Below are 15025 nucleotides of genomic sequence, written 5' to 3'. Positions count from 1 at the left end.
GAATACACCTTGATACAAATGTTTAAAAATTACCCTTCCTCACCTCACTAGGCAATCCAGTAATTGCGAGATTTCAGGATGTATCGCAATGATCTCACAAGGACGCTTTGAGTTTCTGGTTTACATTTGGACTGAGAATAAGGTATTCAAGGGACTGGCACGGGCCTTGCACATTCAGGGCGTCCTGTGAGCCAAAGTCTCCTGCAGTCTGGGCTTTAGTAAACAGATCTGCAGGGTGAGTGGGCTTTGCTGAGCTTGGCGAGGGAGGAAGCCTTGTGATGATGAAGGGGACAGTGGACGGCAGGAATCAGGCCAGGGGAGCAGGGTTTTGCAGGCGGCACAGCCAAGCCACGCTGTGGAGCACAGCCGTCAAGGTTGTGGGCGGTGCCGATGACATCACTAGACACACGCTGATGTGGGGCCTTCTGGGCCATGAGACCAAACACTCCACCGAATCTTGGCAGAAGCGCCCCAGGGAGAAGCCACAGAGACCCACAAGCTCGTCTTCAGTGGCGAAAGGGGCACCCCAGCTGATGCGGTGTTTGATGGGCAGCACCAGGGTTTGGGAAGGCCATGCCAGAGCAGGTGTTTAGAATGTCAGTCCTGGGTCCCTCATTAAACCATAGCCCAGGTGGCCATTGCAGGACTCAGGGGCTCAGTGTGAGACCACTGCCCAAAGAGCCCCCTTTCGAAAAGCGCCAGGAGACGGGCTGTTGTAGCAACAACCGGACTCTACTCCCTCATCTTGGGAAATGGTTTTGCACTGTAAATACACACATTCTCCGCACTCCGGGCCCCCGTGGGGACCCCCCTTTGGATAATCACCCAGGTGTCCGTGGGGTGGCCGAACACTGGGGCTGTTCTGCAGAGAGCCTGCAGGAGTGTTAGCAACGGGACAGCAAAGCTCTCCAGGCTGCCTGCGGACACATGGGTCAGGGGACCCCCTTTGATGACGGCTTCATGGCCAGATGAAACCCAGCCTCCGGAGGGGTGAGGGGGGAGCGTGTTTCAGAAATCAAGCGCGACCGGCAGGTGCAGAGGACCCAGCAGGCGTGACAATGGGGTAAGCGGTGCAGAGCCAGCCGCAGGTTCCTAACTCAAAGCCAGCAGCCGCGGTCCCTGCCCTTGAATAAGTGATTCAGCCTCCCCTGGCCCCACGATTTCCAAACCAGGTGGGCAAACGTGAGGAACCGAGTCCTCTTCAACCTTGTGCTGAGAGCAGCGAGTTCTCAGGAAGCCGTGATGAAGTCGGAAGGCTCGCCTCCATCTCAGCAGAGCACACCCTCCTCCAGGAGACGGGCTGTGGACAACCACAGGACTGGGAAGCTGCTGCTGGTCTCCCCTTCCTGCCTCCACCCGCGTCTCTCCCCACCTCCCGCGGGCCTCTCTCTGCCCTCCGTCCACTGTTTCCTGCATCCCGATCTCTGCTTGCCATGAAGGCTGAGCTGGGATGAGCGTGGCTGGCTTTATTCTGGCCTCCTGGGGTTTGAAGGGAGGGGACCGGTCAGGGTCTGGAGGGACCTTGGTTGGGTTGAAGAGCCGCGTGTGAGCATTTACAGAGGAGGGCAGGTGAGGCCTGGAGGTCAGGCCCCACACCAGCAAAGCAGCAGCACAGCTGCCCAGTGGCCGCAGACCAGACGCCCGGGTGCCTGTGGCGGGGGGGGAGAGCTCGGGGATCGTCCTGGCAGCCCCCGCGAGCAGCCACTTCATGGGCAGGGACCGCGCTCCCACGGCCAAGGCTGCCCTTTCTGGAGCACTTGGCTGGGGGCTTCCCTGGTGGCTCAGTTGGTAAAGAATCCGTCTGCAATGCAGGAGACCCCGGTTTGATTCCTGGCTCGGGAAGATCTTCTGGAGAAGGGAAAGGCTACCCCTCCAGTATTCTGGTCTGGAGAATTCCATCGACTGTACAGTCCATGGGGTCCCAAAGAGTCAGACACGACTGAGCAAATTTCACTCTCACTTGGCAGCTGCCTAGAGCATGCCTGCCTCCCTGCAGAGTCCAGGGAGAAAGGCAGGAGCCAGTCCTGAGTGACCTTGAGACCTCCAGACCCTCAGCTCTCAGCAAAGGTGGTTCATTTGACAACAGGGCTGTGGGTTAAGGAGGGTGGAAGACGTGTCTGGGGCGAGGCTTGGCCTTCACCTTGTCCCAGAACAAGGCCGTTCTACCAGCTCCATTCACACCAGAGGCCTTCAGGCCTACCTGGAGCTCGGCCAATGACCTGGGGGCCGCCTCCCCGTCCTGCTCCCGCCCTGCCCGCACTGGCCCCTGCCGGTCAGGTGGGAGGGCCCCATCGACCCCCTGGTCCCACCTGCCGAGGTCTCCACCCTGCCTGGGGTGTGGAGACACCAGGTCCGAGAACGCTCTGGATAAAGAGGTGGACCAAACTCACGCCCGGGGTGGGAGGGGGCAGGACACGCCTTCCACCCTTGAGCTGACCATGTCAGACGCCACAGTCAGGAGTGAGGCATGGAGAAACGAGGCTGGAAGGAAGCACGCGGAGGGCCCCCGGCCTGCCCTGCTCTCGGCCTCTGCCCTCTCTACAGCCTGAGATGCGGCCGTGCCTACGCGGGCAGCCCGTGTTATCTTCTCATCTGATCTGTGCAAGTGCCTCGGGAAGCAGGCATGGCTGCTCCCAGTTTACAGATGACAAGACTAAGGCCTGGGCATGCTCTGCTAACTTACTTCCAGTGTGAGGACCAAAACCCAGCGAGGGCCGTTCCCACAGCTACCACCTTTGTCCTCTCTGGAGAGCTGCTGTCTAAGCCTCCCGACAGACGCATGAGAAAAGCCATTATGCTTGTTACCTTGAGAATAAACTCCCCGAAGTGCCTTTCCGGACTTCCAGATACTTTAGGAGATGAAGCTGGTTGGGGCATGGGTACTCCTTACGTGACAGCGACAGCGCTAGCTGAGGCCTGGGGTTCGCTCCTCACCTGGTAGGAGCCTCTCGGGCACCAGTGCCCGCCTCCAGGCTTCCTGCCCTCCCGTCGCCCCGCCGGAGTCAGGCAGGCTGGCTCCCTGCGTCTCCTGCTGACCAAGAGATTTCTCCAAGGAAGGAACCTGCCATCGGGGAGAAAACCTCCCACTCCCGGGTTACAAGTCTACGAGATCGGTATTTCTCACAAGCACCACTAAGTGCCCCAGTTTCTTCTCTCTTCTCATACAAAGCACTCAGAGGACCCCCAGCCCTTCCCCAAAGCAGACACACAGTCCCAGCCCCAGGCAGCCTGTAGACCTGACAAAGGCTGACCAGTGACTCCTCACCTCGAGGAGGCAGGCGGGTGTGACCAGCATGCGTCTGGGGAAAGAAGAACTCAATGCCTCGAGATGGACGTGCAGGAGACTGACCAGTTGTCCCTCGGTGCGTGCTAAGCCTGAACAATAAACTAAAAAGGCTGGCCGTCACGTTTTCTGGCCGCCAGTCTCCACAGTGTTTGGGGGGCATTGTGGTCCTCAAGTATCGGAAAGAAGACCACGTGCCACATGGCAGGGTGTGGGCATGGGTGAGGGCGAGGCCCCTGCCCCAAGCTGCCCGCTGGGTCCGGGCGGGAGGCAGGGGGAACAGGCGCAGACACGCTGCCGCCTGGTCATTCTGCATCCTGCTGAGCCCTGAGGGCAGCTGTACTGTGTCTCGTGGCTGTCTGGTGCCACAGGCAATACCTTCTGGCCAGCGACCCCCAACAGCCCAGCAGCAAAGCACGGAAGCTCAGAGTGTGGGTTCTGGAGCTGCACTCCTGGGGACAGACTCCCGGTCACCAAGTACCTGCTGTGTGACCTCTGGGGGATCCTAGGAAACGTTAAGTATCAGGACGCTGTGCAACAGCTAGGGGACCTGTGCTCAGGGCTGTCAGGATGTCGAGGGGCTGGCAAGACAGGACGGCCTTGGGGGGGGGGGCCGGCCTGCCCACCCAGGTGCTATTGGAAGTGGGCAGGCGTGCAACAGCCAGCACACTCGGTCTTCACGACGCTGACGGGCCACGTGGCTCCATCCTGGAGGTTGTGCTTTGCAGGGAGGACGGCGAATGACAGCCTTTTCAGTCTCCCAAGGACTCGCTCACCACCATCCCCAGCCTTTGGGGCTCAGCTCACCTCTGGCCTTGATGGCTTCAGTGTGCTGGGTGTCAAGGGCCAAGGTCACCTTGCTTTGGACCACAGGATCTTAAGTTGTGAAGGTCTCTCACGAGCTGCGTGACCTCATGAGAGGCAGCAGTCTGGTTTGGGATGGTACCCCTCGATGGTACTCGTAGGCGGATGGGCTTATTTCAGGACTTTCAATTCTATACTATTGATCTACATGTCTATTCTTACGGCAGCATCATGATCTTGGATTTTTATTTTTGTAGTAAGTTTTGAAATCAGGATATATGGTTCCTTCAAATTTGTTACTCCTTTACAAAATTGTTTTGTCTATCTGAAGGTCACGTGAGTTTCCATATAAAGTACAGCATCAGCTTGTCCATTTTTGCAAAAAAAAAAAAAAAAAAAGCATTTGTAATTCTGAAAGGGACTGTGTTGAGTCTGTACATTATTTTGGGGAGTCCTGCCATCACAGCAATATTAAGTCTTTGAATCCATGAACATGGATGTCTTGTCAGTTATTGGTTCTTGTTGTTCAGTCACTATATCATGTCCAGCTCTGTGACCCCACAGACTGCAGCACACCAGGCTTCTCTGTCCTTCACTATCTCCCGGAGCTTGCTCAAATTCATGTCCACTGAGTCGGTGGTGCAATCCAACCATCTCATCCTCTGTCGCCCCCTTCTCCTTTTGCCTTCGGCCTTTCCTAGCATCAAGGTCTTTTCAAATGGGTCAGGTCTTTGTCTCAGGTAGCCAAAGTACTGGAGCTTCAGCATCAGTACTTCCAATGAATATTCAGGGTTCATTTCCTTTAGGATTGACTGGTTTGACCTCCTTGCAGTCCAAGGGACTCTCCAGAGTCTTCTCCAACAACACAATTGGAAAGCACCAATTCTTCGGTGCTTAGCCTTCTTTATGGTCCAACTCTCACATCCATACATGATACTGGAAAAACCAAAGCTTTGACTACATGGACTTTTGTTGGCAAAGTGATGTCACTGCTTTTTAATATACTATCTAGCTTTGTCATAGCTTTCCTTCCAAGGAGCAAGTGTCTTTTAATTTTATGGCTGTAGTCACCATCTGAAGTGATTTTGGAGCCCAAGGAAAAAAAATCTGTCGTTGTTATTGTTTAGTCACTAAGTTGTGTCTGACTCTTTGTGACCCCATGGCCTGTATGTAGCCCACTAGGCTCCTCTGTCCATGGGATTTTCCAGGCAAAAACACTGGAGTGAGTTGCCATTTCCTTTCCCAGGGGTCTTCCTGACCCAATGATTGAATCCGAGACTTCTGTGTTGGCAGGCAGATTCTTTACCACTGAGCCACGAGGGAAGTCACAAAATCTGTCACCGTTCCACTCTCCCCTTCTACTTGCCAAAGTGATGGAACCAGATGCCATGATCTTAGTTTTTTGAATGTTGAGTTTCAGACCAACTTTTTCACTCTCCTCTTTCACTTTCATCACGAGGCTCTTTAGTTCCTCTTCACTTTTCGCTATTAGATGGTGTCATCTGTGTATCTGAGGTTGTTGTTATTTCTCCCAGCGATCTTGATTTCAGCTTGTGATTCTTCCAGCCAGGCATTTCCCATGATGTACTTGCATATAAGTTAAATAAGCAGGGTGACAATATACAGCCTTGTTGTACTCCTTCCTAATTTTGAACTAGCCAGTTGTTAATCTTCTTTAATTTTTCTTAAAGATGCTTTGTAGTTTTCAGTATATACGTTAAATTTGTTCTTCAGTATATTATTCTTTTTGATGCTTTTGTAAATGGAATGGTACCCTTAATTTTTATTTTGGATTGTCCATTTCTTGCGTATAGAGGTACAACTGAATTTTGTACATTGCTGAGGTCCTTTATTAGCGCTAATAGTTCATTGTGAATTCCTTTAGATTTTTCATATACAAGATTATGTCATCTGCAAATAGAGACAGTTTTACTCCTTCCTTTATAATCTGAATGCCTTTGATGTCTTTTCCTTGCCTAATTCCCTGGCTTGAATTTACGGTACAAAGTTGATGAGAAGTGGAGACAGTGGACTTGTCTTGTTCCTGATCTAAGTTTGGAAGCTTCCAGTACTTTACCATTAAGTCTGATGGTAGCTGTGGATTTTTCTTACATGTCCTTAATCAGGTTGAGGAAGTTTCTTTTTATTCCCACTTTGCTGAGTATATCATGAAGGGGTACTGAATTCTGTCAAATGTATTTCCTGCATCTCTTGAGATGACTATGTAGTACTTGTCCTTTAGTCTATTGATGTGGTGTATTATTACACTGACTCACTTTTGACTGAACCAACCTTTCATTCCCAGGGAAAATGACATTTGATCATAGTATATAATCCTCTTGTACTAGAGCAGACATAGAGATATAGCACCTTTGGGATGGCACAGTGGATAGGCCAGGCCCAATCACAGTCTGGTAAAGAAAGAAGACTGATAACCTGGGTCTTCAGAAATGAGGAATAAAGTCCGGGTACTTGGGCTAAGACAGGGAGAGAGACTCCACACAGGCTGCGGGCATTTGTCTACACTGCCTGGCGTGGACCAGTGCTTCTCAAATGTTAATGTGCATAGGAATCACCTAGAGAGCTAAAACTCATCACTGGGCCCCACCCCAGGGACATGTGTGGAATGGGGCCCAAGAATGTGCACTGTTGATGCTGCAAAAAACCGCTCTACAGGTACAGAGCAAAACAGACCCGGACCATGTCCTCTTCATCAGCAGACCCTCCCCAGCACCTGAGAGCACAAGGCCACCTGCCTGTCTCACCATCAGCAAGCAGGATCCAGGCACAGAGCTGACCGGGTTTTCCACACAAAAAGAGCCCAGGAAACTTCCTAAACACACAAAAAGAGCCCAGGAAACTTCCTAAACACGATTCTCTTTTAGCATTAAATCTGCATAAGTAAGTGGGTGGATTAATGACTAGCTTCATCTTACAAATGAGAAAATGACCTTTTTTTTTTTTTTTAATCACGATCATAGAAGATGCTGCCTGTGAAACCAGAACTATCTGCTGGTCCAGTTCATCATTCAGGTAATAATAAATATGGTAGTGAGGCTTTTGGGAAAACAAGCTGAATGTTTTCAACAGGGAAACATTGTTGGGTCAGGGATTCAGGCAGGAGAAGGATGTGGTTATGGGAAAATCTGGGGCTTGAACCCTCTGACTACACTGGCTCATTCATCTGTTTAGGTATCAGCACTCTTTTTTTTTTTTTAATTTTTAATTCAGCACTGTTTTCCACAGACGCTCTAAGGATTAGCATTGACATCAGAAAATTAAGACTTCAGAATCATGACTGAGTAACTTACAAAATCAGGTCTACCATATGAATGCAAACTAAAATGAATGATGCTTTATTATCCTCAAGTTACCAAGAATGAGGCTACGAGATTTTATAAGTGGAAAGATATTACAGTTATGTTATTATACATAATAAATTTACAGTAATAATATCTAAATGCAGACACAGGCTGGTAGGAGTATGAGCTGGGGCCAAGGGGAGGAGAGGGAATGGATACGTGTAAACGTGGTGGTACCTCTAGATGCCACAACTGGCCATCGGATGTGGCCACGTGATGCTGAGCAGGAAAAGGACATGAGCAGCAGCAGGACCAGGGATGGGTGTCACAAGTTAGGTCCCGAGTTCAAATGACCCGTCCCTTAGTCCTGGGTGATCCCAGATAAATGGCTCCAGGACCCTGACTTCACAATCTCTCCACCTGGGAAAGGGGGTGGTCATCCGATGTTGCAGGATGGCACTGTGCTCAGAAAAAGTGCCCCCTACCCTGTGAGCTGGGCTTCCCAGGTGGCGCTAGTGGTAAAGAACCTGCCTGCGAATGCAGGGGACCCAAGAGACACAGGTTCGATCCCTGGGCTGGGAAGACCCCCTGGAGGCAGGCAAGGCAACCCACTCCGGTATTCTTGCCTGATGAATCCCAGGGACAGAGGAGCCTGGCGGACTACGGTCCATGGGGTCACAAAGAGTCGGACGGGACTGAGCAACCTAGTGAAGCACATTGTGAGCTCTGGGCTCAGGTTCATTTGCTTTGGCCTCTTCCTCATTATGAGGAAGAAGAAAGCAGAACCTCGCTCAGAAGAAAGTTTCTGGTACAAAATGATCCAACATCACTGAGAGGAAGGACCCTCTGGAAAATTCTCCACTGTGGAGGAATCAAAGCACAGGCAGTTGTTTTAGAGTATTTCTAGGCACCTGCTTAGAATGTCTCTTATGATATGTAACTCAAGCCTACTGGTTCACCTCCACATCACATTGCTCCGTCTACGATCACAAATGGACGTGGGCTCAGAAGTGGCCAGGGCGCCTACAAGAAACGGATGCTGGCCGATGACTGCATTTTCAGCTTTACCAGTGATAGTAAAAATCCTTAAACATAAAAAAATTCCTTGATTGTCTCCATGGCTACATTTCAGAAAGCAAATGAGAGAAACTTTCAACCCAAGACGGCTCCCTGGTTGCAAAGCTGGCTCCCCCACATTTGGTTTCCTGCAGGATCAAATAAAAGACGGGTTCATGTGCGGCAGGCAGAGGTGATAAACCAACAGCACTGTTTCGTCCACCTGCTTCAAAGGCAGATGACGGTAGAGTTATGCTGCAAAACGTGGATCCCACTTTACTTAACCTAATGGAGAACCTTGTTAGATCCGCCTTTCTTATAATTAGGGCCAGTCTATCCCGAGAGCTTAATCAGAGTGCTGCCAATGCGTGGATTCCCTCCACACTCCCTGCTCGCAGTTTACTGGAGGAATGGCTCTGTCTGTTGTCAACTGTCATCTACAGGTATTATTTTTGAGGCAGTGTTAATGCACTTCTCATTTGTACATTTTCCTCAACGGCTTAATACTTATAGTAGAATATTTCTGATCGGGGTGCAGAGCTCAGGGAAACCCTAGCTTATTTAGCAACGTGCTAATGAGGACCGTCCAGTCAAGGAGAGTCTCTGAGTTACAGCTCTGGGGTCTGATTCCAAGCCGCCCTGCTCCGAGAAGTCACTAAAATATCTGAAGTCAAGTACTAGGTCCCCCGAGCAGCTGCTGGGTTTGCAGAGCCACGGACGTGTAAACTTCACAGGCAGTAAATGTCACTCCTGTGTGGGGGTTGGCGTGCCTACAAACCCAAGGCTCCTTGAAGCCGGCCAGTTGTCCCCACATGCTCAGGATGCAGTCCCAACCTGGGCCCGAGGCTGGGAGGGCGGGCCCTCCGCTCTGGAGGCTGGGGCCAGGGCATGCCCGCTGACAGGCGCGCCACGATGACAGAAATGCACCCGGAGTTGCAATTAGTGGCACTGTCATTTTCGGGGGCTCCTGCCAATTAATTAAGCCTGTCAAACAGAAAAACCACAGCGCTCACATGATAATTTATATTGGAAGAGACGAGCCTGCCGGAGCACAGCGGCTCCCTCTGCAAACAGAATTCTTCCCTCCGAGTGCGGAAACACGTAAGAGAAAATAAATAAAATAAAACAACAGCACGAAAGGGCGGGTGGGGTGGAGTGGGGTGGGGGTTGGTCCTGCACGGGGAAGAAGAAAGTGAGGCTGTCCTTGGGATAATTGTTAACTCTGATCACCAGAGTCGAAGACGGGCTGATTAAAACTCCCGAGGAGCCCCCAGCTCTCTGAACCCTCAGCGTCCGTCTGGGATGACAGAATCAGAGGAGTTTATTCATACCATTAAGCCCCAGAGAACTTAATTGAAAGAAGAGCACAGCCCGGACCTTGACAAGCGGGAGGTCACAGTAATTGCTGCCGGACATATTTAACATTAAGATAATCAGGCCATTAATTACCCTTTGGATCATTAAATCAGCCAGTTGCAAAATGAAATTTCTGCCTCTATTACTCACTTGAGAGACCACAGGGGTGGCCTTTAATTTATCAGTGAGCTTGAGATACAAAGGCTGGGCTGGGGGGAGGGCAGGCGGGGAGGGGAGAGGGGTTGGCCCCCCCACCTCAGCACGCGGCAGCTCTGGCGGCAGAGGCAGGGCATCAATCCGCCATGCTCGGTGATCGTGGCAAATTAACTAGGTAAGATAACCTCCGCTTCCAAAGGCAGAGGCTGGGGGTGTGTAAATAGGCGAGGGCAGACAGGGAGATCAGAGTCTGCACACCGCTTAGCAGGGTAATAAAGGAAATCATCCTTGATTATCAGTGCTAATTTGGACACTGCCGGTAGCTTGTTATGCGTGTTCTGAGTAGCATTTAATTAATTCAATTGCTTGTTAATGAGGGAAGTGACATGTGGGGAGCAGATGTCACCCAACTGCAGATGGGTTCTGGTCATCACAGCAAAGTCCTTTTTTCCACCCCCCCATGTTCCTCCCCCTGCTCATTTTTCTTTTTTTTTCTTTAAGGAAAGAAAATAGGAAAAGGTGTCAAGCATAGAGGAACACTCAAAAGAGACAAAACACCGACCTCAGCGGGGCCAAGAACTGTTGAAAAATAATAAGATGAGACAATCCTGGGGCCGCGTGGGCCCACACGTTCCCCGAGGCCGCATTTGGATCAGTGCATCTTTATGCCAGAAATTTGAGCCCGAGATTACGATATTGTGATCTTAACGATCAAACCTAACGAGACAGAGACGTGGCCAAGTGGGGCTGCTTTTAATATCTCGGAGGGAGCAGTGGGGATCCAATTATTTTCAGTTTGGATACATTTCCCCTTTATCAATATCTCCATGTGCATAAATAAGATGAAAGTGGCGTTCAGAAATCAAAAGGACACGGAACTCGGATCACCGGGTGGACCTGCTCGGCCTGCAAGTGTGTGGACCGCCAGTCTCTCCCACGCAGATTCCTGACGTCCAGCCCCACGTCCTCCTCCCGGAGTGACAGCTTTTCAGAGGTTAAAGACAAGAGGGGCGCCTAGGGGCGCAGGTGAACTGACAAATGACGGAACCCAGAGAAAGGATGCTCAGAGAGGGAAGGGAACGCACACCCATCAGCAAGCTGGGCTCCCTTCCGAGTGGGATCAAAGAGATGGCGGATGATTTCAGTTGGGCTCAGAGCTTTTCCCAAGGGCTCTTTCATGGAACTGACAACGCAGCTCTCCACTTCCAGGTTCCTTTGATTTCCTAGACCAAATCGGCAGGCCCCCAAAGCACCTTGTAAACAGGCTATGTGCCGTGAAATGCAAATAGCAACTGGTCCTTGCACACCCTCCCGGGCTTTGGCCAAAGCCCGCCACCTGGAGACACAAAGATGGGAGATAGAGGGAAAGCCGCACAGCCCAGCAGAGTTCAGCTGCTGCCAAGAGGAATGCGGCTCCGGAGGGCTCTGATCAGTCCTGGTAGGACATTCTTTTCCCTGCAAGTCAATCGAAAAAGCTTCTAAGTGCAAGGGGGATGGGATCGAGAAGAAGGACCTGCCTTAAGTGATGCGGACCAGCCCCAGAGAACACCAGGGCGTGGCTGAGCGTGAGAGGATGCACACACAGGTTTGTGGAGACGGCTTCGTTGTGTGCTGGGCATTTTGCTCACAAACACACGAGGGGTTCCGAGGCTCTGAGGCTGCAACACCCCCTGATGTGTGTATTCCAAGCTAGGCAGTTTTCTGTCTCACTCATTCACTCCAGAAAGACACACATGACTGTTGTAATATCTTTACCTCTGAATCGTGTCCTGACACGGGTACTGGAGCCCTGCCTGGTTGCTTCAGGCACCACGGGCATCCACAAGACAATGCACTGTCAGGGGCAACCACACACTCAGGCGCTGACCAGCCTGCAGACAGCAGGCCATCCCTCTGTAAGCCCCTAACGCCTAGTTCTCTCTGTTCCCACCTCGCCTCTACCCCTGCAGCCCCATTTACAATCAATATTTTAAGTGTGTGCTTAAATGGTATCAATAGCAATTAGAGGGGTATTCTGATTCCACCCCAGATGTAGTTAATTGTTACCACATCGATCTCTAACTGGCTCCTTTCTCCAAATTAAACCTCCATCACAGAGCGGGATGAAGGGCACCCTCTCCCCTCCCACGACAATAAATTTAATATCGAATGCACTGGAGAAAAAAAGGCAGTTGTTGCAGAATCCATCCAAAAAAAAATTTTTTTTTTCTTCCTGGGAGTAATTAAAAGATGCTTTTCTTGACTAATGATCTCCCGGTTTAGGAATGGGAAGTCAATACGGCTTTGCCGCCGTCAGCTTCGATTGATCTCTGTGCTGTTCAAGTTTGAACGGCAGTTCTCGGGGCAGCTGAGAATCGCTGGAACCAATTATGAGCCATCCGAAGCTGCCCTAATCAGGGTGCAGGGGACAGACGGCTGGTCAGAGGACCCCGCTTCCCCGAGTCCTGTGTCACCTGCAGGTCTGAGTGACACCGTGTGAGGCGGTTTCAGTTTTTTTTTTTGGAGAAGGATCTGCCAGGTTCTACTTCCCATGATCCTGAGTGTGTGTGTGTGTGTGTGTGTGTGTGTGTGTGCGCGTGTGTGAAGGATCTGCCGGGTTCTACTTCCCCATGGTCCTGAGTGTGTGTGTGTGTGTAAGGATCTGCTGTGTTCTATTTCCCATGGTCCTGAGCCTGTGTGTGTGTTTGTGTGTGTGTGTGTGTGTGTGTGTGTGTGTGTGTGAAGGATCTGCCGGGTTCTACTTCCCCATGGTCCTGAGTGTGTGTGTGTAAAGATATGCTGTGTTATATTTCCCATGGTCCTGAGCCTGTGTGTGTGTGTGTGAAGGATCTGCTGGGTTCTACTCCCCCATGCTCCTGAGCGTGTGTGTGTGTGTGTGCATGAATGTGTGCGTGCTGGGGGAGGAACGGCACATTTCTAATTATATGCCACTGTCAGAATGAATCTTCTGAACAAGACAAAATGGACGGAGCTTCTCGGGAAAACAGCTGGGCCCCTTTTCAAAGAATTAGACTGGATATATTGCACTTGGCTTTTCCTCAGATGGAGATAAAAATTTATTAAAATATTTCTTTTTAGTATTACCTTAGGGCCACATTAGCGAGCCCTCCAGCTGTTTGTGCTGGCGAGCACCGCTTCTGCGGTGGGGCGAATGTGGGGGCAACTCTCTCCTGGTCTTGGGGAGGCAGGGACCAGGCCAGGCACCCCTTCTCACATCGTAGGTGGAATTCCACGCGGACATTCCAGGCCAAACTTTTAGTTTTTCTTTCTGTTTGAGACTGCAGGAAGTAGTGGTCTGGGTTTTCACAATGCAATTATGTTGAGCTGTTTCTGAGTGTATCTGAGGCTCTCCCTCTGTTCCACCAGGACCACCGCTTTCAGACTGGTCTCCTCGCCTATCTCCGTCTCTTCCTATGATGCTGCTGGCTGCCTCTGGTCCTCCTGGGAACAGGTGGGACATCCATGAACATATAAACAGCCCCAACAGCCTGCCGTCTGCCCACCCTCAGTGAGAGTGAAAGTCACTCAGTCGTGTCCGACTCTTTGCGACCCCATGGACTATACAGTCCGTGGAATTCTCCAGGCCAGAATACTGGAGTGGGTAGCCATTCCCTTCTCCAGGGGAATCTTCCCAAACCAGAGATCGAACCCAGGTCTCCTGACTTGCAGGTGGATTCTTTAACAGCTGAGCCACCAGGGAAGCCTGCCCACCCCCAGAGTCGCTGTTAGAGCACTGCCCCTGGCTCACAAGGTCTTTGCTCCGTCGTGGCCTTGCTCTTCCCCATCCCTCACTGTACCCACGGCTCCACCTTCTCAGGGGCCCCCAGGCTTTCGCACTCCTGTCTTTACCTGAGACTCCACCTAGGCCTGGAGAACCAGCCCATGGTTCCAAGCCCAGCTCAGAAGACATTTCTCCTGAGCTTCCCTGAAACCACAGACCCCTCCCATCTCTGAACGCCACTGGGTCCTGGCATCCTTGGCTGGCTCTGAGCACATACATGGGATCACTGCAGACCTAAGGTCATCACCTGGTGACCATTTCTTTTCTATGAGAAGGCACTTGATGAATATTTGCTGAGTTTAATTAAGACTACAACTCCCTGGGAGAATTACCAAAGGCACAGTCAATTCTCAAACATGTTTTATCTTCTTAAGAGTTGAACAGAATTTAGAAACTCCCAAGTTACGTTGGGCAAGACCACATAGCCATACCATCCTCACCATAGGAAGTTCATGACAATGACTCCATCTGTGAGAAAGGAAGACTCAAATGTCTGTAAACTGTAAAGATACAATACGTATAATCCTGCACAGAAGGGGAAGTCATACACTCAGAACTTAATTAAAACACTCAAGACAGAATAATAAAATACTCTTACTTACAGTCTTCACTTAAGAAGATGAAACTATTACAAAATATTTCCCAGTTAAAAACTTAACCTACATCTTTGTTTCTAATCATTCTAAACAGTTTCTAGTTATGGCAGATGGAAAAACAACTCTTCTAATTCATGGTATTAAAAATAGTACTTATGCTCCTTTTACACGCAAACAGTAAGATGCATAAAGTTAATCTTTTCCCAACTTACTTCAATGTTTTCTGCATTCACACATTAAGCTCAATCCAATTTTCAATCAGTTTTCTTTTTCAGATCTAACTACCCTCTAGGGAAACTACATGTATGAAAAAATCCATATTAAAACATGAACTAATCTTTGAAGAATGCCCCTAGTGGATGAACCCGTAGATTTCCATATTAGCCTTATATCAAAATTTAAAAACTGTAAAAGTGTATCATTTCTTCAGTTTGTAGGACCGTTGCCCACATGGCATATTACACGACATAACTTACGTAAGAGCTCACAGCACCGAGCTGAGAGGTGTTAAGCAGAGAGACGTCAAGCACCTTTCAAGTCCCCCTACGCCTTCTCCACAGAGCATCTAATACAAAGAGTAGCGTTAATGACACCGGCTTCATTCTCTCAAGTGAACCTAAGGGGGCACCCCAAATTCATTTTTCAGTGTTGATGAAGTCCACCAACCTGCCACATCATTACTGCTTATGGG

The 15025-nt window shown here is 50.3% G+C and overlaps 1 protein-coding gene across 5 annotated transcripts in view; it reads right to left on the bottom strand.

Annotated features, from left to right (window-relative positions):
* AGAP1 (ArfGAP with GTPase domain, ankyrin repeat and PH domain 1) overlaps positions 1 to 15025 on the bottom strand; it is a 568365-nt gene that overhangs the window by 43358 nt on the left and 509982 nt on the right. The gene's annotated exons all lie outside the window — the stretch shown is intronic.

Source organism: Giraffa tippelskirchi, chromosome 5 (assembly GCF_054371585.1).
Source record: "Giraffa tippelskirchi isolate mGirTip1 chromosome 5, T2T-mGirTip1v1.2.pri, whole genome shotgun sequence".
NCBI lineage: Eukaryota > Metazoa > Chordata > Mammalia > Artiodactyla > Giraffidae > Giraffa > Giraffa tippelskirchi.
The sequence above is the reverse complement of the archived record's forward strand: the minus strand, read 5'-3'. Positions and strand labels throughout refer to the sequence as shown.